The sequence below is a fragment of the Periplaneta americana genome, chromosome 8 (genome assembly GCF_040183065.1).
Source record: "Periplaneta americana isolate PAMFEO1 chromosome 8, P.americana_PAMFEO1_priV1, whole genome shotgun sequence".
Taxonomy (NCBI): Eukaryota; Metazoa; Arthropoda; class Insecta; order Blattodea; family Blattidae; genus Periplaneta; species Periplaneta americana.
This window is the reverse complement of record NC_091124.1, coordinates 124387245-124410358: the sequence shown is the minus strand read 5'-3', so window position 1 is coordinate 124410358 and position 23114 is coordinate 124387245. Positions and strand designations below refer to the sequence as shown.

The 23114-nt window shown below is 34.6% G+C and overlaps 1 protein-coding gene and 1 long non-coding RNA gene across 2 annotated transcripts in view; one reads left to right on the top strand and one right to left on the bottom strand.

Moving 5' to 3' along the window:
• Positions 1-23114, top strand: part of LOC138705025 (protein CIP2A homolog) — a 720063-nt gene that overhangs the window by 642541 nt on the left and 54408 nt on the right. The gene's annotated exons all lie outside the window — the stretch shown is intronic.
• LOC138705024 (uncharacterized) lies at positions 4240-9995 on the bottom strand. Its single transcript, XR_011333542.1, has 6 exons — positions 9730-9995; positions 8610-8766; positions 8253-8503; positions 7864-7989; positions 7430-7637; positions 4240-7201 (listed from the first exon to the last, which is right to left on the bottom strand). It is a non-coding gene; the product is annotated as an uncharacterized lncRNA (long non-coding RNA).

The window sequence follows — 23114 nt, the reverse complement described above, 5'->3', positions numbered from 1 at the left end:
ATTTTCTCTATTTTCGATGTCAGTAGTTGAAAATCCCTACGTTGAGTATACTTCATACTGACTGCATTACGTAGCGATATGTTTACTAAGGAGCCTTGTTTCATCTTCCGAGTTGCTTATGGTTACCAGGCATGGAATGATTAAGTTCACTGTGTTATCGGAGTGAAACATTCGCTGCAGGCCAAGGGTTCACGACAAAACAAAACACTCATAAATTGCATGGTGTAACTTCTAAGAAGTCGTTCTAATTATAGTTTGCTTAGTCAGGACATGTCACATGGGAAAAAAATGTAATATCATAACAATGCTTCAGAGACATTATCTTGTTCTCCACCAAAGCATAGTACAGCAATCATTCTATGACAACAAATAATCAACATATAGAGAACTTTTATTTTATGTTATTGAGTTCAGAAATACTGACATCACCAAATGATAGATTTAAATTAAAAAATATTTCCTCCAACTGTTCCTGTTGCAGTAAACTTTAAAAATGCAATATCATAAATTTAATGATTTCCATACATGTATATAGTAATAAAAGTCCGACGTGTAGGTCTACAGCTTTAGTCAAACTCTATTTTATGCCTATTTTTCTTTCAGTCTCAGAATGCCTAATGTCGGAAAAATTAAGTACACTAAAGATCAGTTGATGTCAGCAGTTGCAGCAGTTCGAGATGGTGAGAGAATTAAAACATCTGCTAAGAAGTTTGGTGTACCAAGATCAACACTCCAACGGTACATTAAGGGGCAGGATAAATCAACATATGGTCCCAAATCTGTTCTCTCAGATGACGAGGAGATGATGTTAGTAAATTGGTTACTGAACTCTGGTAGAAAAGGTTTCCCTAGAAGAAGAGAAGACATTCAATTAAGTGTCCAGGAGTTCTTGAATTCAAATAATAGAGTTACTCCTTTCAAGAATAATTTGCCTGGAAAAGGATGGTACAAAGCTTTCCTCCGAAGGCATCCTGTTGTTTCAGAGCGAACAGTGGAAGGTGTGACGATGGCGAGTTCAAATGTGAGTGAAAACAATATAAGAAAATGGTTTCTTGACACTGAATCGATATTAAAAGAGGAAAATATGTTTGACATATTGCAAGATCCAACAAGGGTCTTTAATGGCGACGAAACTAATTTCCAACTTTGCCCTAAAACTCAAAAGGTTCTTGCTCCCAGAGGATCTCAGAATGTCTATGAAGTGATAATGGGTAATGATAAAGAAGCCCTTACAGTCATGTTCACCTTTTCAGCTGCTGGATTTATGTGCCCTCCAATGATAGTGTACAATTACAAAAGGCTGCCACGTGAAATAGCACAGTCAATTCCTGATGAATGGGGAATTGGCCTCAGTGAATCCGGATGGATGAAATCTGAAGTTTTTTATGAATTTGTGGGCAATATTTTTCATCCATTTCTTCTCAAAAATAAAATAAAATTGCCTGTTATCTTATTTGTGGATGGGCACAAAAGCCACATGACACTCCAGTTGAGTCAGCTATGCATTGAACTCAACATAGTTCTTGTGGCTTTGTACCCTAATGCAACTAGAATACTACAACCTGCCGACGTTGCTGCTTTCCGGCCTATCAAGGAGGAGTGGAAGAAAGGGGTTTTAAATTGGCGGCGGGAGCATCCTTGTCAAGCCCTCTCAAAGCGAGACTTTGCACCAGTACTAAATGAAGTACTAAAGAATTGCGTAAAACCTGACACACTCAAAAATGGCTTCCGAGCAACTGGTCTTTTCCCATGGGATCCCAACAACATTGACTTCACAAAATGTTTAGGAAATGAGCACAGTGCACCTGAAAATTCACAGGTAAGAGATTCTGAAGGAGTTGTTGAAGAGAGGCCTAACCAATCGTTGACTTTTAGAGAATTCTGTGAAGTTGTAGGAGATGAGCGAATGTCCAAATTTAAGAATATTGGAAACATTGTTGAACAGGAAGAAAACAGTGAAGAGTTCTATGTTCTCTTTAGACTGTACGAAGTATTTGCTAAAAAGAATGAAAAATATTTTGAAAGAAAGGGGCCACCTGTAGAACCAGAAGAAATAACGGTTGATAGCATGAAAGTAGTGAGAGATAAAGAAAGAGATCAGCCAGAAGATAACGAAGAAATAATTGAAAGACAGTTAAGCAGTCAAAGTCAAGTGGATGCAATAGAAATAGCAAGTAACGAACATTTCCAGACAGAAGAAGTGGGTGCTAATATGGGTATTCAAGAAGATAATCTACTGAAGACACCAGAAAAAAATCTCAGCAATGAAGAAAAGAGAACATTGAGACGATCAGGAGTCCGTACATTGGAGGATTGCTTGATATGGCCTGAAACTCCAAAAAGAAAAAACATTCGTAAAACTGAAAGAATGCCATACGTTTTAACATCAAAGAAATGGAGAGCTCTTTTTAGGAATAAAGAAGAAAAGAAAGCAGAAGAAGAAAGGAAAAAGGAAGAGAGAAAAAGGAAAAGGGAGATGAATAATGGAGGGAAAATAGCTAAGCGTAAAAGAAGTGTTGAATCAACAAAACACGTAAAACATGGAAGAAAAGTTACTGAACTGTCAACATTGAGCTCTCACGAGAATCCAAAAGACAGTAGTTTAATAACTGTGGGCCTTTCATATGACCAAAATGTTCAAGCAACTACTAGTTCCGGTATTGGTACAAACATATTAGAGAAGAGAAAGGACACTTCAGAAGAGCCGAATAAGCTGCTTTCATCAGGACTCTGTTACAAGTGCGGCGGGTGTTTAAATAATAAGTGTCTTGGTATTTCCTGCAAAAAATGTCTTAAAGTATTTCACAAGAAGTGTCTTCAAAACGAATTCAGTGATAATGATTCAGAAGATGAGAATGTATACTTTTGCAACAAATGTGTGAGAGAATTAGACGACAGTGAAAGTGATTAAGCCTAATAGATTGATGTAAGAAAGAAAAACATTTAGACTCATAATTAATAGAGGCAAGGGCATCTTAGAAGTTGAAAACGAATAAATTAGTTTCAATTTGAAGGTAAATGTCTCACTTTTGCATCAAATATTAAAGTGCCCATCACTGTATACTTAGGTGCCCAACTCAGAAGCTCGAGTGCCCATCATTATGTTTTTCTCCTATTTCAATATTGATGTAATTTCAAAATAATCAGACACATTATTGTAAGTTCTTTCTTGTGTAAAAGAGTCACAAATATATTCAGTTCTTTATTGGAAAAAAATGAGAAATATACCTCTGTAAATTAGATGTTCCCAACCAAATATGTGTTGCAATGTGCTTAAAGTGCCCATCACTATATACTTTACCCTATTAACCAACAATAGTAGAATTAATACAAATTACCACTTCATTATGTAAATGTTTAACTTTTATATAATAGAATATCGGTTTCCCACGTTAAGAATCATCGACATGACACTTGAGGGCTCCGGGATTTGCCTGAAATATGTTCCCGTCGCTTGTACCGAACACGTTCAATTGTCTTGTCCTCGTTACTATAGTGAGGATCACGTAAGTTCAGTTCCCAAACAGCAAATATTTCCGCCTTGTCAGTGTTGCCAACTGTTACCAGATATCACCACATGTAGTAAAATCACGATCCTATGTACTGAATGACTTCTTTACTCACCGTACTTTACCTTAATGTTGGAAGGTTATTCTAAATAGTTTCAATAATAATGAGAAATGTATTGCTATGTTCTATTCTTTTATTCCTTTACATTATTATTAGTATTAGCATTAATAGGTTACTAGACGTAAATATACAACAAAGTATAGTATATAATATTCAAGAATCAAATCTGTTCCAAGACCAATTAAATTATTGTCACTTCACTTCAAAGATTCCAGCGTACATATACTGTACTTCCTAAAGGTAGATAAATTAATAACCAATTGACTTTTGGTTGGAATTCGAATGAACTTCTGATTATCTTTTGAAATTAGTAAGGAAATGGATAATACAACTATGCTAAAACTGAAATAATAATAAATCAACTTACAAAAATAATTTTGGTCCTTAAAAGCCATAACTAATTTCACTTCTAGATACCTTTTTAAAGATTTCATTTGTTTGTAAATTGCTTAATAATGCTACACTTACACTTATTATTTCTGGAACTCCACGTCTGTCATTGAAAAAATGTATGATACATAACTGTGAAGTCTCTTTTTGGCTCTTGTGTCCTAAATTTAAATAAGAAAAAGCAAATGATTCAAGAAATGTGAGCTGGTGAAAATTAAATACTCAATTAATAAAATAATTACTACCAAAAGAATATTTTATTAATTCTATACAAAAGATGGATTACACAGAACAGATGGCCAGAAATCATAGATTTATACACAACATACAGCATGAAACGATCATCAAAAAATGCTTTTTGTACACAATAACATCTTTCAAACGAAGTGAAATAGCCAATAAGTTCAATAAATATTATGCTAATAAGTAATAACTATAATTAATAATTATCTACAAGCTGTAAAAGGGAATAAAATAGTATATTGTTGAAATTAGGGGGTTATGGTTTATTACGTGTATTTATAATTTTAATTACTTTTACTACATTTAATTATATTTTAATTTCTATTAGATTAGTTGGTGGTGTGGTTGTTAGTTTTATCTGTGTACGTCAGACTATTAAGGAAAAACTGAAAGAAATATTAAATCTACTATCTACTTTATATAACAATATTTAATCAAGAACTGAATATTACTATTAATTTAATAACATAAGACCCAAAACATCTCCAAGTCCAGACAATACACATGCTGATTTTCTTAAACATGTTGGCAAACAAGCAAACTCACTACTTTTATCTTGTAATCTCATCTAAAATACAATATCTGTCTGGAGAAAATCTATCATAACATCAATTTTGAAAAGCAATTATTCAACTAATATCTTTTCGAGTTATCGACAGATACCACTTACTAGTATGATAGCCAAAATTATGGAAGAGATGATTTCATAGATTGAATTGGTTCCTGGAATCTAGTAACTAACTTTCATTTTATTGGGTTGACTTTAGAGAATTGCATTCAACAAATGGACAGATTTTAAATTTTAGTCAAGATATTAAAGATATTTTAAACAGAAAACAAAACAACTTAACAATTTTAATTTATTTTCAAGGATCATATGGCTCTGTAGATATAAATCACTTAAGAAATTGCAAACTTAGGGTGTCCATGATAAAGTGTTACACTGGGTCAGTGACTTGATTATTTGATTCATTGTCACAAATATGTAAATAGAGACAGATTCATCTGGGCTTCCCACATTGTTGTTTTCAGGAATACATTTTCCAATATTAATGTCGATGGTCTAACTAAAGAAATAGATCTTATGATAATCTCATCATTTGCAGATAATATGGTTGTCTAGAACAAAAAATCACAGTCCACAAATATTAATAAACTGAGCCAAAATCCCAACAGACTTTTTGACTCTACTTGGAGAACTCAAACTTGCTCAATTAAGGGAAACTTTACTAATAAAACACAATCCCAAGTTATTTCAAAATGAATAGTATATAAGTTAACTTTAACAGATGATGTTAAGAAATGTGATACTTCTCCAGACATTTTAAAAATCATTAGAAACGATAAATGATCTGGTCAGTGAGTGACTACATACAGTATTTTTTATAGATGGATCCTGTTTACCAAGCCATAGATGTAGTGGTGTTGTAGTACAATACCAGTATATTCCCTTTTACAGGGAATTATATTCAAACACTTGTTTGCCCCATTTTAACCGTGACAACGCTTTTTAGCTTTTTAAACATTCTGGTTATTGTATTATGTTTGTGTTTAGTGAAAGATTTTAGATAAGGGCGCAAATAGCCATAGTAGCTGACGCGCCCTTTTTAAACGCCACTAACTAACTAACTAACTAACTAACTTCAAACACTGACTAATTTTGATAGTGAAAATTTAGATACACTTTTAAGCTTACAAAATCTCCAGTATCGACTTCATAAATCTGAGAAGGCTGTCATACTATCAGATTCAAAATCAGATGTTCTTGCTGCAGTAATGGACGTAACAGCATGAAATCTCAATATTTTACAGTGTTTTAATATTTTAAGCAAAATGGTCGAATTACATCGACGACTGGTACTTCCGTGGATCCATGAACTTTATGGAGTGGGAGGTAATGAGGTAGCTGAAAGGTAGCAAAATTACTGTAAGGTTATCTATACCTGCATCTTACCACACTGTTAAAAGAATAACAAGATCAGAACATGACAATGTGGTAACAAAAATCGGAATGATTCTAAAGCAAATGAAAAAATTGCAATAGGCCATCCGGCGTCTGCTCCACGATGGAGGAAAATCCTCAGAAGAAACCAACTAATCAGACCAAATGGGGGGATCCAAACTACCCTCGAGTGCAGCTCTGAATTTGCAGGCCAACGAGTCTACCGACTAAGCTACATTGGTGGCTCCACTAAAAATATGAAGTACATGGCACTCAGATTATTAAATTGACAAACCTAAACAATTATTCATCAGTTAAGCTATAAAATATAATACATAGCAAGCAAGTTAATTCAATTTAAAAGTATAAACAATTCAATCAGTTGAAATATACAGAAACTGATAATAAATATCATGCAAATTACTTCACATTACAAGCATAAACAATTCATCACTTGTGGTATACAGCCTACTATTTAATTTACAGCACATACAATTCATCAGTTAAGCTATAGACCTACAGTCTACTATTCAATTTACAGCATATATAATTCATCAATTAAGCGAAACAAAAATATAGTACAATACATAGTAAAAATAATACACCTAATTTAATAACTGAACTTCTATGAAAATCTACAGTGGCAGTACTCATATTATCATAGGCCATGATTGTCTCAAATATTTACAAAGAACTGATATTTCAGAATCTCCCCATGCCATTTCTGAAATCTCAATGAAGATATGGATCATTGTCTTGACTGTTTAACTTTACACAGCTTTCAATCATCTGGTTAAATATTGGAGTGCAAGATAACAAATGACATCAACTGCTGAACACTTGGTATCAATCAACCAACAACTTCATTACATTAAAGGGGAAAAAAAACTGAAAGAATTAATTGTATATAGACACAACACATAAGACAAGGCAGCTTCAGAACAGTAATTGGCAAGGCTCTGTTGTTTTAGGATTCTTATGTAGATTCAATTTCACCTGAAAGAAAAAAGTAGCATCTATAAGTAGTAGTAGTAGTAGTAGTAGTAGTAGTAGTAGTAGTAGTAAAGATAATAATAATAATAATAATAATAATAATGACTGTAAAGTATGGAAATTAATATTGCAATGTAATATCAAAAGGTGATTTCACACCATCAACTCTTATCATTTAGTACAACTCTTATCATTTAGTACAACAAATCTATTATATTCAGTTGCAATCACCAGTAGCTGTTCTTTCCTCCATTTTGTTGTTGGCTGATTTTTCACAAGTCTGCTATGATATGCAGCACTATCCATGACAATAACGCATTGCCCTAATGTTCTCAGGTCAACAACTGTGTTTGCACCCACTTCTCAACTACAGGGCTATTCATAGCACTATGGTAGTCCTGACTTTTCTTTCAATTGCATGAAAAAATTAAATCAGCACCTGCAATAAAAATTATACCTGGACATATAATTACGTCACATGAATTCACAGCATTTAAATAAAGAAAATAAAACATAACATAACATAACATGACATGACATGAGATCCTCTTTGGTGAAAGGCTTTCACACGTTTTTATTTAGTCACCAATTTTTATATTTTTGTACCCTGATTTAAAAAATTACTCTTGCCAAATTTATGTAAAATATAAATCAATATAACTTACCGAGTATAAATCCACCTTTCGTTCCGGCATCTAATCTTCCACCCTCATTTGTTGGTCTATGAATAACACCATTCATGTCACTGGAAACTTCACCTGGTTTATTTCATGAATAAGTGGGTGATCATACTTAAAAAAAACAGAGAGAGAAAAGCAATTCACATTGACACTCTAAGAGACACAAAAATTTTAAAGACAGGAAAACCGTTCAAGAATTTTATAACTAACCTCTAGTTATAATATGAAACTATTAATTGCAAAACATGTTGTTCCCACCTGAATTCATTACTAGTAGCCTATATTAATTGCAATTTCATATTCCACATAAGTGTTAATCTATTTGTTAGTAAAAAATTCAATCACTCAATGTCTCACAATACATTGAAATTTACCATTCATAAAAATCCAAGTCTCATCCAAGAATACTACGGGTTTAGAGTTCTCACGCTCCACATTTCTTATATATTCTCTTAAAAACGAATAACATCACTTTCTCATACATGTGTATAAGGATCCCCTTTGCTCCATAGAAATTTCATCTCTTTCAAAATTTTTTTCACCGATGATAAGGATACTCTAAATAAATATGTTTCATAATCATCATTCATATGTTCCAGAACTTTTGCTGCTGTTAGTACTTCCCCTGTAACAGTAAATGAAAATGATGCCATATTTTTATACATAGGCCTATGACTAATATCAGAATTACATTGCATAAATCAACACAATAATTCCTGTAACTTCCCTACCTTTATGTAACTTGTCATAAATAAATCTCGCAATTGCATCTTTCGTAAAATCATCAGCATCAGTCACTGGATGTTTACGTAGTCTATGTTTTCCTGGTGTCACGAGTGGGGTCCCCTTGTGTGAATTGATCACTTTCGTGGCTGTAGTTAAGCCAAGCTGTAATAACAAACAATAACATAATACTTCTAAAAATTGTTATATCATAAAATTCATGCATAATACCAACATTTACAGCTATATGAATAGAAAATGATCAACATGTTAGGTTGGGTCTACGATAGGTTTAAGTAGGCTAATATTTAGGTAATTCTCCAGAAAAGCTACACCAAAGAAGGCATAATTTTATTTTGTTTAATTGATTTCTGTGATATTTACATAGTGATGAACACGTGGTTTTAGTGCACAGCCACAAATACTTTCAGCACAAAAATCCTTTGACACTTACCTGTATATTCTAATGCATTGTTGTAGTCCCTCCCTCAAACTTGTTACTAATTACCAATATAACATGCGAGAGGTCCAGGACGAAGAGAAATGGTTAGTTTCCCAGTAGTGCGTCCTCGTCCTCTCGAGTGTTATATCTTAATAAGTACTTTGGGTGGGGTAGCTTTTCTGAAGAAACACCATATTTAATATTACTTAGACCAGTCATGAATAAATTATTCAGCCAGAGTCAACGTTCCTATGCTTTATAGAGTATGTTATATAGTTATTATATAAAACTGAATTATTTTTAAGCACCATAACAGGCCAACATTCATGTAATATTTGCTGCAATATCAAGTTAATAATTACAATATGACTTGTATTTTCTTCGGCCGATGTGGCATGTAAATTGTGATCTGAACGGTTAATTTAATACCAAAAGAGAAAACTGGAAATTTACTTTCGTGCTGTTTGATTACTTGTTCGTCTAATTTGTAAATGTATTTAAGCTATCACCTACTGCAGTATTACAGTATCTTAAATGTATTTAGTTTGGCAATATGAAAATCACTGACTTGATTAAACATTAGGCCTAACCTAAAAATTTGTTTTGTTTGACCACAATCATGAAATTATTAGTGCAAACTCCTAAAACTGAATACCACTTTGAAATGTATGCTTAAGAATACTTACTCCTAATAATTGTCCTATTCTGGTTGTAATTGCTGTCTCCGTTAGCATAATTCCTTCTTCATTATCTTCTTTCTTCAACTCATTATACACGTGAACTACAGATTTCTGAAGCGTACTCTGAATGCCACACATTTTCTTCCTTGGAGGAGTCACTGCAACACCATTTCATTTTTTTGACATAGTAATAAAAATCTAAACACGAAAGAAATTCATTAAAATTTGAAATAATATTTCTATCCATTACCCACGTGCATTATCACGCCCAAGTATATTATATTCATTCGTACTTATCTGACTATTCTTGAATTATAACCACAACGCAACACATAACATAACTATTATGATTAATACTAATATTAATTAATTATTAATAAGTTCGAATTTCACTATCTTCCAGTAACCGGCTGAGAAATCTAGTACAATTTTAATTTCATGGAACTCCAGTACCGGCAAATATTGTCGATATTTGCCTCAGCTGCCAACATACCGGTTACAAAATCACTACCATTTATAGTATTTTTCAGTATCGAAATTCGAAACGAAGTTGGCAAAAGAAAATTCAACCTTCAAACTAGAAAATCACCATAATCCACTAGCATTTGTAGTAATGGGGGAAAAATGGTTAGGTTTCACCCTTAGGGTATCAAGTTACCTGGTCTTCCCTATACCAACTCCTGCCGGCCCACCGCAATATGCTAGTAGACTCTCCCAAATCCAAGCCGGAGGATTACGTTTCCTTTTCAGTAGGGCCTACATAGTATGTTTCGTCTTTTCGTTGTCGTTTTTCTAATGAATTCTGTTCATTAGTGTTACCAATGGACAATGAACAAGTAGAAGCATAAGTCGGGAGCTGAGAAGCGCAAGAAGAGAAAGAAAAATTGGAAGATATTAAGAAAGGGATTAGAACTTTGAAGTTGGTGTGAAATTGAGCGATGTTGGAAAACTAAAAAGTAGCAGACAAATTGTGTCATTGAATGTGTTGTTCGAAAACAAGAACCTTTCCAAAAACAGTATTACAGTATTTTCAAAACTCAAGGATGGAGAATGTGTTCCCAGAGACTGGCTAGTGTGGAGTGAAACAAATCAGGGAAAATAGTACATTGACTGATTTTTTTTCACTCCACACTAGCCAGTCTATGGGAACACATTCTTCAATCTTGAGCTTTGAAAATAATACTGGAAAGGCTCTTGTTCCGTCACTTAAAATTTATTATTTTTTTAAATTTAAGGTGGTTATTTAACGACGCTGTATCAACTACTAAGTTATTTAGCGTCGATGAGATTGGTGATAGCGAGATGGTATTTGGCGAGATGAGGCCGAGGATTCGCGAAAGATTACCTGGCATTCAACTTACGGTTGGGAAAAAACCTCGGAAAAAACCCTACCAGGTAATCAGCCCAAGCGGGGATCGAACCCGCGCCCGAGCGCAACTTCAGACTGCCAGGCAAGCGCCTTAACCGGTGGCTTCGTCACTTAGAAGGTTATTAGGCAGGTTGGGGGTACTTTTTCGAACAACGTATTGAATGACACAATTTGTCTGCCACTTTTTAATTTTCCAAGGTCGCATGTTACTTGCCATGACTCAGAGTTAGGAACTGGTGTGTGTAAATTTGTTTCACTTGCACATATTAACACATATTTTTTACTATTGTTTGCTTGTTCTGATTCAATACTATACTGTTATCAGAATTTTTTTCTAAACAGCCATAACCACCAGTATTCAATTCTAAGCATGAACTGTCTTCATTTTTGACAACCTGAACAGACGGGCTTGAGACTGGTTTATTTTTTGCAGCTTCACAAGCAACGCTCAATTTCACATCAACTTCAAACAAAATGAAGGAAATAAAAATGTATTCAGAGTAACTATGTGTCAAGAAAGACTGAGTAACCTTGGACTCCTTAGCCTGGAGAGCGATCTTGCTAAATCTTTAAATTTTGATGATATAATTGATGATTTTGTATCAATGAAGTCAAGGAGGGTTGTTTGATGATGTTATTCTGCAAGTCAGAAATTACAGCTGTTTAAGAACAGTGTTTTATGAAAACTAAACGAAACAAACGACAAAGAAAAGACGAAAGTTTCGTCACGAAACATACTATGTAGGCCCTACCGAAAAAGAAGCGTCATATATTGTGCTAATATAAAGTTTTGCTAAAAGTTTTCAATGTAACAAAAGTGTATATTTTTAGATTCGTATCTGTGTATGGGGTTATCTTGTATTTATTTTGCAAATAATTATTATCGTCAGAATAATTGGTAATTTGTCATTTTTAAGTTTTTTTTCAACGGGGCCCGAACACAAAATTGCACAGGGGCCCATAAATCCTGTCGGCGGCCCTGAATATTAAAAATACTCACATTAACAATGAGTAGCTAGTTCTTCAACAAAGGAAATTTCAAACTTAAGAATATGAGCTATATTTTAAATTTTTAACTACAGTTAGCTATATTTGAAGTTCTGTGAAGAACAAGACAACAATTAAAATAACATTACAGAGTACACGTTTGACGATTTTGTGGCCAGTTCACACTCTGAATCAGGAGAGTTCACATCTGATACCAGCATGCCGAAAACATCTGTAACTGCGAAACAAAGGGTTCACGAGTTTTCTACCGATAACTTCGTAGCTGAAAAGGATATAACATTTATTATAGATAGAAACCGACCTGGCTCTCGCCGGTCTGAACTCAGATCATGGAAAACGTTTGTGTACCTTACGTTCAGAATGTATATTAATTCAAGAAAAAAAAAATCATTGTGCAGAAACATGTGAAAAGTTTTAATCATAAATCTCGGAAACAGAATGATGGACAGAGTTCAACTTCAGGTGGTCCTAGCAGCATACGTGCCAGTACGATACCTCAAGTATGGCAGAGTATGGAAAAATCCAGGGGTAATACGAAAGATCTTGTGGAAGCATTCACTTCTGCTGGTATTCCATTGCATGTTTTCCGTAACCAATGATTTCGTCAGTGGATAGCAACAGCTACATGTATGCAGCTGGCTCCCAGTGAAACCACTCTAAGAAGGTATCTTGCAAAGTGTGCTGAAGACGACTTTCAGGAAACTAAGTCAAAATGTGACGGAAATTCTGTCTATCTAGTGGTTGATGAAACAACATATATGAAGAATCTAAGGTGGTGAATGTTCTTGTTGCTCCACTGGGTGTTGTGAATGAAAAACCCCGTCTTGTGAAAAGCATAATTGTTGAACATGCAATGCCGATGTTACAGTAAATTTAATACTTGATACACTAGATCTTATTGGTGTTCACAGAAGCAGTTTTATTGTTTTAGTATCAGACAGTGCACCATATATGCTTTCTGCTGGCAGTCGACTGGCTGGAGTAGCACCTCAGCTTTTACATTTTACATGTTGGGCTCACGTATTGCATCTTTGTGCTGAAGAAATTAGGTTTTCACTACAAATTTCTGATGAATTCATTGCAGCTGTTAAGGCTGCTCTAGCGAATACTCCAGCCAGAAGGAGAGATTGCTGGACTGCCTAAAAGAAGCAGGAACATTTGTTCTACCTCCAGTTTCTGTAATAACTCGCTGGGGGACATGGCTGAAGGCAGGAAAATATCATTGTATCAATTTAAATGCAATCAAACATTGGACCGATTTGAAAGATGGTGAAGGCAGTGCTACTGTAACAAACTTAAAGCGACTGGTTGGAAATAAAGAACTTGTACTTCAACTCAAAGCTATATCTAAAATTTCTGATGGACACTGCAATCAAATACAGATTTTGGAATCAGATAATGAAGATGCAACAAAGGTCTGGCTTCTATCATCAGTTCTGCAGATGGTTCAAAGTTCAGGTGCAACATGTAAAAAATTGGCAGGATATATAAATGAACGTCATCCTGCTCTAAATTTCTGGAAGGAAGTTCAGAATTTAGATCCAACATTAGCTGTTCCTGTGAAGATTTCTTCGGCTTTTACTTCAGATGGATTGAAACATTTCTCTGTCATTGATGTTCCAGTGGAAAAATATCAGCATATGCAGCAATGGTATATGGAGAAAATTTGTTTTCAACGTCTGCCTTATCCTTCTGGCAGAAACATTCCACCAAAATGTCTATCCTAAGTAAGCTGGCAATAAAGGCAATTATGGTTCCTCCATTATCTGCTTCAGTTGACAGAAGCTTTTCTACTCTCAATTGGATTTTGAACTCTAAACGTTCATGTCTGACAGAAGAAAATCTACAGTCTCACTTACAACTTGCAATCAATCAAAATCAACTTCAAGAGGGTGTTGTTTATCTGGAGAGTGCGAGTGACAGTCACAAGGATGGCTAGATTTTCATTCATTTCATGACTTTACAGTGTATTCTTTTATAAACTTAATACATATCCTGCACACTAACATTAGTGAAAAAAAATTCAGTTTGATGATATAAATAAACAGTATTTGACTTAAGTTTATTGGTGTAAAAGACATTATTACATATTATCTATGTTAAAAGAAATTTAAAATAAAGCATAATTTGAAAAAAGGTAATACATACTTATCAAAAAAATGAACCATAATGTGGGTTGCTCTAGTAATTATGTATGGAATTACAGGATGCGGTAGCTTATTTAAAACCAATTTAATCAACTTTATTTATTACAGAAGAAAATAATTAAAATATTTCTTCATAACACTATTGATTTTCTATATCAAAAATTGTTTTTAGACTTTAATGTTCTTAAAATAAGACAAATTTATTATAGGCCTATTGTATTAATAAAATTCCTACATAAAAATCTAAATAATTTTGAATTGTATTCTCATAGTTATGAAATAAAACATATGAATTCTTGAAGATTGTTTGAACCAAAATGCAACACTGCTACAATATTTAATCGAAATAGTAATTTAGGCCCAAGAGTATATAACAAATTTGTATTTAAATATCAAATTTTGTCAATTTTAATAGTTCTAGTATTAAATGCACATAACGCAAAACAAACGTGTTAATTATTAATACAATTTTCAGAACCGTGTATTACTTCATTGTACAATATTTAAAATATATTAGTAGTATGTGTTAGCAGTGCTATTATAATAGAACGTGGAAAGAAGTAGAAAGCTGAGAATAACCATAGGTATGATTTTCACTTTTCATTGGAATATTATAGGCTACATGGTATACGACGAAATATTGCATAAACATATGAGATACTTGAATGATATTGTAAACATAAACACTCCTGCCTCTTTTTCCATAAATTATACGAAGAGTATTAACAACATTCTTCCTTAAGAGCATTAGAAAACTTTATAAGACGAAGCAATTTAATTACATTTCACTTTTACAGTAAATAAATACAGGCATGCTAGGAACGAGGAGATTTTATAATTCCAAAACTCAATTTCTGTTTTGAAAACCTTTCGTTATATATATATTACACTTTATACGTTTTTTCTAATATATAATTTTACCTTCAATATACTAATGATAGGCCTATTATTGGGTTATGGTTTTCCTATTCACTTCTGTATAACTACCTTCACTCGTAGGTTTATATTTTGCCACAGGCCAGAGTGATAGAACATAGACTTGGTAGGTACAAGCTTGAGGATTAAATTAAATAAGATAGGCTTGATTTAACAAAGTAAAAGAAAGTAATCTTCAGTGTCAATGTGAGTACTGAATTAAGCCTACATATGAACAGATATGCTTATATTCTTATAGCCGGATTCTTAGCCAGACTATGGAACTCTGGACCTCTAGATATGTAAAAATTAGATAATAAAATAAAATTAGATAGATTTAGTTTAACAGAGAAAAATAAAATAATCTACAGTTTCAGTATTAGTACTGAACAGTGGCGGCTCGTGAGTATTGAAATCAGGGGGGCTGCATACAAAAATAAACCATGCAACTTACATTATTTAAAGATTAGTTCCATGCGCCTTGTCTTGTAGGTTGCAAACTTTAGAATCATCTTCTTATTAAAATCCGATATGTCGTTTAACATAATCTTTACAACGAAAAACATAGCTAATGGGGTCAGTCTCTCTTTCATCGTATTGCTGAGATAGGATTTTACTCTCTTCAAACACGAAAAGCAACGTTCTGGTTCGGAAGCTGTCATTGATATGGTGATAGCTATGCGTAGTAGTTCCACAACTTCTGAAAATGAGGCCTGCAAGTTCTCAGATAGAAGAAACTGCAAGAGCTTGACTGCGTCACTGATATTTCTGAATTCTTGTCTCTGATACAACACAGTGAGTTCCGTTTTTAGTTTGATTTTATCGAAAATTGGAAAAAGCTTCACACATACATTTAGGTCATTTTCAGGAAATGAGCTTTTGTAGCATTCAAATTTTTCTTGACACAGAAGAGAAGATAATATCAGATGATCTATGAAGTGGAATCGGGTATTAGCTTGTGTGATAATGAGGTCACACACTTCCTTGGCTGCCGCAACCCTTGTCTGAATCCCTTCGATCTTATGACGCTCTTTAGGGTTTTCGTTTTCACAGATCTCGCTGCTCAACTGTGCACTGTTCCGTATTGTCTGTATGGGATTAACAAAGCTTGATATGCAGAGTCTGTCTCGGTAGCATAGTCGGTTGCGGGTTCGATCCCGGCCCAGGTCGATTGCATTTAAGTGTGTTTAAATGAGACAGGCTCATGTCAGTAGATTTACTGGCATTTAAAAGAATCCTGCGGGACAAAATTTCGGCAAACCGGGGACTCTGATATAACCCCTGCAGTTGCGAGTGTCGTGAAATAAACCATAATTTAATTTTTTTATATGCAGATTTGAACCTTAGAAATATCTAACTGGCGATGTTGTAGTTGGCTGTATAATATATCTACATGATGCATCAATAAATGAAGAAAACTGAGCCAGAAATTGAATTCAGTATCTTCAAGAGTAAGCACCAGGGTTCTTGCCTCATTTATTGTGATGTTGTTAGATGTTTCAGATTCCATTATGGTTTGAAAACATTCTAGCAATGGCTCCTTCTTCTCATGAACAACATTTACTGTTCTTATTTTAAAACTCCATCTTGTTGCTCCAGCTGGTGGAATTGTCTTTGAAACACATTAATATAATACAGACTGTGTTGAGATCGAGAGAAGAAAGCAGGGATACTGGATAAATTAGCAAAAAAATATGCGGGCTTTGTAGGCTATTTTATTTAGCGGCTCTTTCCGTTATGAGATTCAACTGATGGGCACTTAATTTCAGATTTCTCTTGAATTGGTAAGGTACTAAACTGGATAGACTGTAAATATTGTACAGAATTAAACACTGTTGCACTTGTTATACTCACAACATTAAAGAAAATGTATTTAAAACTGCGCGCTACTGACAAACTGCTGCAAATTTTGCAACACCTGGAAACTCTGGATTCACGGCGAGGGGCAGCAAGGGGAGGGGTAAAACTACGCTCAAAGCATCCGAGACGAGACTGGCAGCTCCAGGGGAGGAAGTAGCTTCACCAATCCGTCCTTGTCACTCGTTTCGCTCTGGCAGCACCAGGGGAGGAAGTGACTTTACTAGCGATTGCGTGGATGTCAATGAGAGCGAAATTTTTAAAAAATTCGAGCCGCTAAATGAGACTGCATAATACATGTATTTCACAACATAAAACGTGACAAGAGCCACAAATGTCTGGGGGTGCTGCAGCTCCGCAGCCCCCCTTCGAAAGCCGCCCCTGGTACTGAATTATATGTGAACACACATTATGATTACGTTGCATTATAGCCAGATTCGTAACCAGAATATAGAACCGTGGACCCTTAGGTATGTATAAGCTAGAGAATTGAATTACATTATATAGGCTTCATTAAACAGAGGAAAAATAAAATAGTTTTCAACTTCAATATCAATACTAAATTACGTATCTACGTTTACGTTTTATTATCGCTAGATTTGTAGGCTGTTCCTACAAACAAACTTTATCTCATCTTTTCTCTGGAGAAATTAACAATAATAAATTCAGCATTGCTGTACAAGGAAGTCTGAGACAGAATTAAGACATTCTTTCTCAGACATTAGCATAGTAAAATTATATATATATATGTCACTTTATTTCGCAAGTTAGTGACTCCAATATCAATGAACTGTGAAGCGAAGAAGTAATAAAAATTGGGATGAAAATTACTTCAGTAAGTTTAATTATACGAGTATTTAAACATTACACACAATGAACGAACAGATCTCAAAACGCCGCTTGCTGTAGCGAGCTGTAACTGATAGTTTCTGTCCTTATCTGTTGTCTCTGTCTTCCACGTCTCGTGCACCGTGCACCGTGTGACAACGTCGTACTGTTGCTATAGGTATCCTACAGGCAAAACTCAGCTCGGACTCCTCGCGACGCGCAAGCTATATCCCTCTTACCCCGCTACAGTAGGCGTGAGAGCATGCTGGGAACGGGAGCATACGTCATCTGCGCGAGACAGTCACGCGCGCTGGTTTCTGAGCACTGAGTTTTCCTTGTCGGATGCCTATAGCACTCAATAGGCTTAGGCCATATGCCTTCTTATTCTGAAATCTCTTTAATAGAAAGTTACTCATAAGTTCATAACTCATATTGATTGAAACGATAAGATACTTACTGTTAACATCGTTATCATAAACAGAAGCCACAGCTTGCTACACTTCTTTTCGCGTGATGGACACATTGTGTAGACTAATATAATTTGAAATAAATATTGATCTCACACGTGTCTCGCAACTAGACTGAGGTTCTTACATTTGACGCAATAATGACAAATTGTGTGTGATGTGAGTGCTGAGTTTCCCCTTTGTTAACAAAAAGAGCCCTACGCATTAAATAAAAAGCAAATTCAAGTAGGGCCTATAAACACAATAAATACAAACTCTTGATAGTACAAACTTATTAAATATATATTTCGCTTATGCTCAGTCCGTCGTATGTTATAAAATTCTCTGGGGCAATGCCACCTATATTTTTATTTTTATTTTAATAGGTTATTTTACGACGCAGTGTCAACATCTCAGGTTATTTAGCGTCTGAATGAGATGAAGGTGATAATGCCGGTGAAATGAGTCCGGGGTCCAGCACCGAAAGTTATCCAGAATTTGCTCGTATTGGGTTGAAAAACCAGGAAAAAACTCAAACCAGGTAACTTGCCCCGACCGGGAATCGAACCCGGGCCACCTGGTTTCGCAGCCAGATGCGCTAACCGTTACTCCACAGGTGTGGACTGCAACCTGTATTCAGAGGGTTTAATCATTCAGAATCGAATAATACGATTTACGGTATTTTCAATTTAAATGCAAAGGAATGAGACTTTTTTTTAGAAATTTTTAAGTCTTAACCATTACCGGTAATTCTTTATTTATTTATAAATCAGCTTTTTACAAAAACAGTAGCGAAGTAGGCCTATTTAAATTAAATATTGATGCACATGAAGAAAATATAATAATAATAATAATAATAATAATAATAATAATAATAATAATAATAATAATAATAATAATAATAAATTTTATTTTACATGGCAGAGTTAAGGCCTTCTCTTCCATAGAACCAAGTCTACAATTAATACAAATACATTAATACTACTACTACTACTACTACTACTACTACTACTACTACTACTACTACTACTAATAATAATAATAATAATTAGTGTTTGGGATTTAATTGATTAATCGTTCAGTTTCTGTTGTAAGATTAATCGATCAAAAATATTTAATCGAATAATAGAGTCGATTAAAATTAATCGGTTGTAGTTGATATTAATTATTATTTTGTTAATACAAACTCATACTAAAAATTCCGACAATATTTCTCTCTCGGAAGTTGCTTACTTAAAAAGCACAATAGTACTGGTATTTTCTAACTGTAAACCAGGTAGCGTAGAGAAAATCTTTGCACAAACACTTCAGAAAGAGATGGAGATATGAGGACAGCGACCTAGTCTACCTCTATTGAAAGTTGAAACACAATGCGAAACCCTTATTAAGTTGGTTTTTCAAGAAAACTTCCACCTTGTTGTCATCTCGTCTTCCTAGCATATGAAATACATACTTTTCTGAGATTCGTCCCCCTCATCCCTTATAAAATAGCCATGTCTACATTATGTGCAAGTGAGAGCGTAACTACCTTCTTCTCTTTCTAAAATCTGGTAATTCGATTACAATAGGGCCCAGTCTTCTGTTTCGACCGCTGTACTTTTGCAGGAGTTGCAGTTTCTGTACTGAGTTTGTATATGAAGGTTGTGTGTTTAGTTTGATAAGGAAAAAAATCAGTTTTCTGTGGTTTGTGAAAAGTGTAAACTCCATTATGTCATATGAGAATTTAAGAGGTAAACTCGGTGAAACGTTTGGATTTAAATTGAACGATCGTGGAGACAGAAAAAAAGTTTTTTCTTGTTTAGTGATACAGGAAACATTGTTACTAAACATAGAGCGGCACTTAATTCGAAGCATGTGAATGCACTCATATGTTTAAAATCATGTCTTCATACTTTTTGTTATTTATGTTTGTCTCAAAAATTCCCGGAGAAATTGACACAATAAATTATAAGCCTCATAATAAATATGTTAGTAAGTAATTAAAATAGTTCTTTTGTAATATAACGATACAATATTTACAGATATACATTTAATAGGCCTACTTATGCTTATCAACGAACACAAGTTAAATTTAACAATAATTGTGTATTATAGTATATTAAAATATTTTTCAACTCGATCAAAACTCAATTAATCTATCGATTAATCGATTATATTAAAATAGTTAATCGATTAAATATTTTGATCGATCAACGGCACTAATAATAATAATAGATACGTTGTGAAATACTATCATTGAAACTGTATCATACAAGAATATGGAATGAAGTATTCATTGAAAACTATGGGACATCTTATTGTTCAAAGTCTCCCGTTGTTTCCATTAGCCACATTATGACCTAATTACCAATTGACATAATTTCAAATTTGTAATAAGAAATGTAAGGTGGTGTTAAAAGACTATTTTGTTTTCATAATATTTACTCGCATCAAGAATTTTATTGTATTAAATATACTTCCATGTCCATCCGTACATTGTACAAATCTGCAAGATAATACACCAAAAGAATTAGTCTATGCTTTACGAAGCTTACGCTCTTACTTAAAATAATATATATCTTTTGTTTTGTTGCTTCTGTGTGTGGAGTTGTATGCTGAACACACAACCGGCATTGTTCCAGCATTAAACAATTCCTTTACACCAAATTGACAATGTTAACACGTGTTAAGCACAGGATATTCTGCTTTGTATAACCAAACAAAAGATGGCGGTTCACAATACCGACAGCCTCCGCAGATAGCGATTATCAAAGGCGTACTGCCCCCCTATAGTATTGTAACTCGTTGATTTGCATTTACATTCTAGGCTATAGGTTCTACTTCACGACATTATGGTCATCGTGCACTAAGGTTATATATATATATATATATATATATATATATATATATATATATGAATACATACATGAATTACACATATATAACCTTAATCGTGCACACCAGCATTTCCTTCTGCATGCGTCGTAACATCAACAGACAGGGCGACAAGGGGAGGTTCGTTACTAGACATATTTCTTTTAAGACCCTCAGAAATAGTCACAGATATTGAAGTGATTCCAGGTATTAGTGATCACGACGCGGTAATTCTTGAAATATTATGGAATGCTAAGTACAAGCAAAGCGGAAAAAAGAACAAAAATATCTTGCAATATAACAAAGCGGACAGAGAAGGCTTCCAAAATTGTCTTAGTGAAAAGTACTCATTATGGGTAGTAAAGGGCAGTAGTGTAGAAGAATGCTGGGTGGAGTTCAAGCAGATTATATTAACAGGAATACAGAAATTTATCCCGGTTAAACGCTTATCAAACAATCCCGATCCGGAATATTATAATAAATACATACGGAAACTGAAAAGAAAACTAAGGAAATCCTATAGACAGCGCAAGGAAAGCCTTGCAAAAGAAACAAAATTCACACAACTATCGAAAGAACTGCTTAATGCGAAGAAGATAGCGCAGGAAAATTACCTAAATAAACTTTTCAAAGGTGAACAAAACGGGTGGGGGGAATTTTATAAATATGTGAAGAGACGACGCAAGGAAAACTATTCGAGCCTCCCCCTAAAAAATGACCGCAATCAATTTATCGTACAGGACAGCGAAAAAGCAGAAAAATTCAATTCCTATTATGCCACTGTTTTTGGGATGAGGACAATAGTACCACACTTAGCTTCTGTGGAAAATACGGGTCAGTTTTCTAGCAAGCCTAGGGACATAAGGAGAAGGATCTCTAAATTGAAAACTCATAAATCAGTAGGACCTGATGGTATCGCCGGAGACGTATTAAAATTGGGACGGGAAGCCATGATTCCCTATCTAGTGCATATATTTGAAATATCAATTAACAATGGTACTGTCCCGCGAGATTCGAAAGATGCAATAGTGGTGCCAATTTATAAGTCAGGGTCTCGCTCAGATGCAAAAAATTACAGACCGGTCAGCCTTACCTCTGTGGTTTGCAAACAGATGGAACACTTGATTTCAGCTTATCTAAGGCAGCATTGGGATGACTCAAATTGGTTACATAACTGTCAGCATGGATTTCGAGGGGGTTATTCATGTGAGAGTCAATTAGTAACGGTATGTCAGGATTTAGAAGACGGAATAGATTCCAATAGCCAAGTAGATGCAGTGATTATTGACTTTTCACGCGCATTCGATGTAGCCCACACGATATATTGTTGGTTAAACTACAATCAACGGGGATTGACTTCAGAGTGCTCCAGTGGATCAAGGAATTTTTAACTTGTCGCACTCAGAGAGTACGGGTAGGGGAGGAATTATCGAACCCAATTGAAATTACTTCCGGGGTCCCGCAGGGGTGTGTCTTGGGGCCGCTTCTATTCTTGGCTATTGTAAATGATCTGCCAGTTAATATCTTGTCTAGGGTTCGCTTATTCGCGGATGATTGTGTGGTATACAGGGAAATAAAAAGCCATGAAGATACTACTCTTCTCCATAATGACCTCAATAGAATAAACGATTGGGCAATAGCCAACAAAATGAAAATAAATTCTCTAAAGAGCAAAGCCATCAGCTTTACAAGGAAAATAAATAAAATAGTCGCATCGTATACGTTAGGGGGTGAAACCATTCCGGAAGTTAACAAATGTAAATACCTCGGAATAACATTTAGCAGCGATCTCGGCTGGGGGGAACACGTTACAGACACAGCGGGAAAAGCATGGAGAGCGTTACACTTTGTGATGAGGGTACTAAGAAAAGGTTCTGATAAATCCAAAGAGATTGCATATAAATCACTAGTACGTCCAGTAATGGAATATGGTGCTGCATGTTGGGATCCTTACAGATTAGAACATAT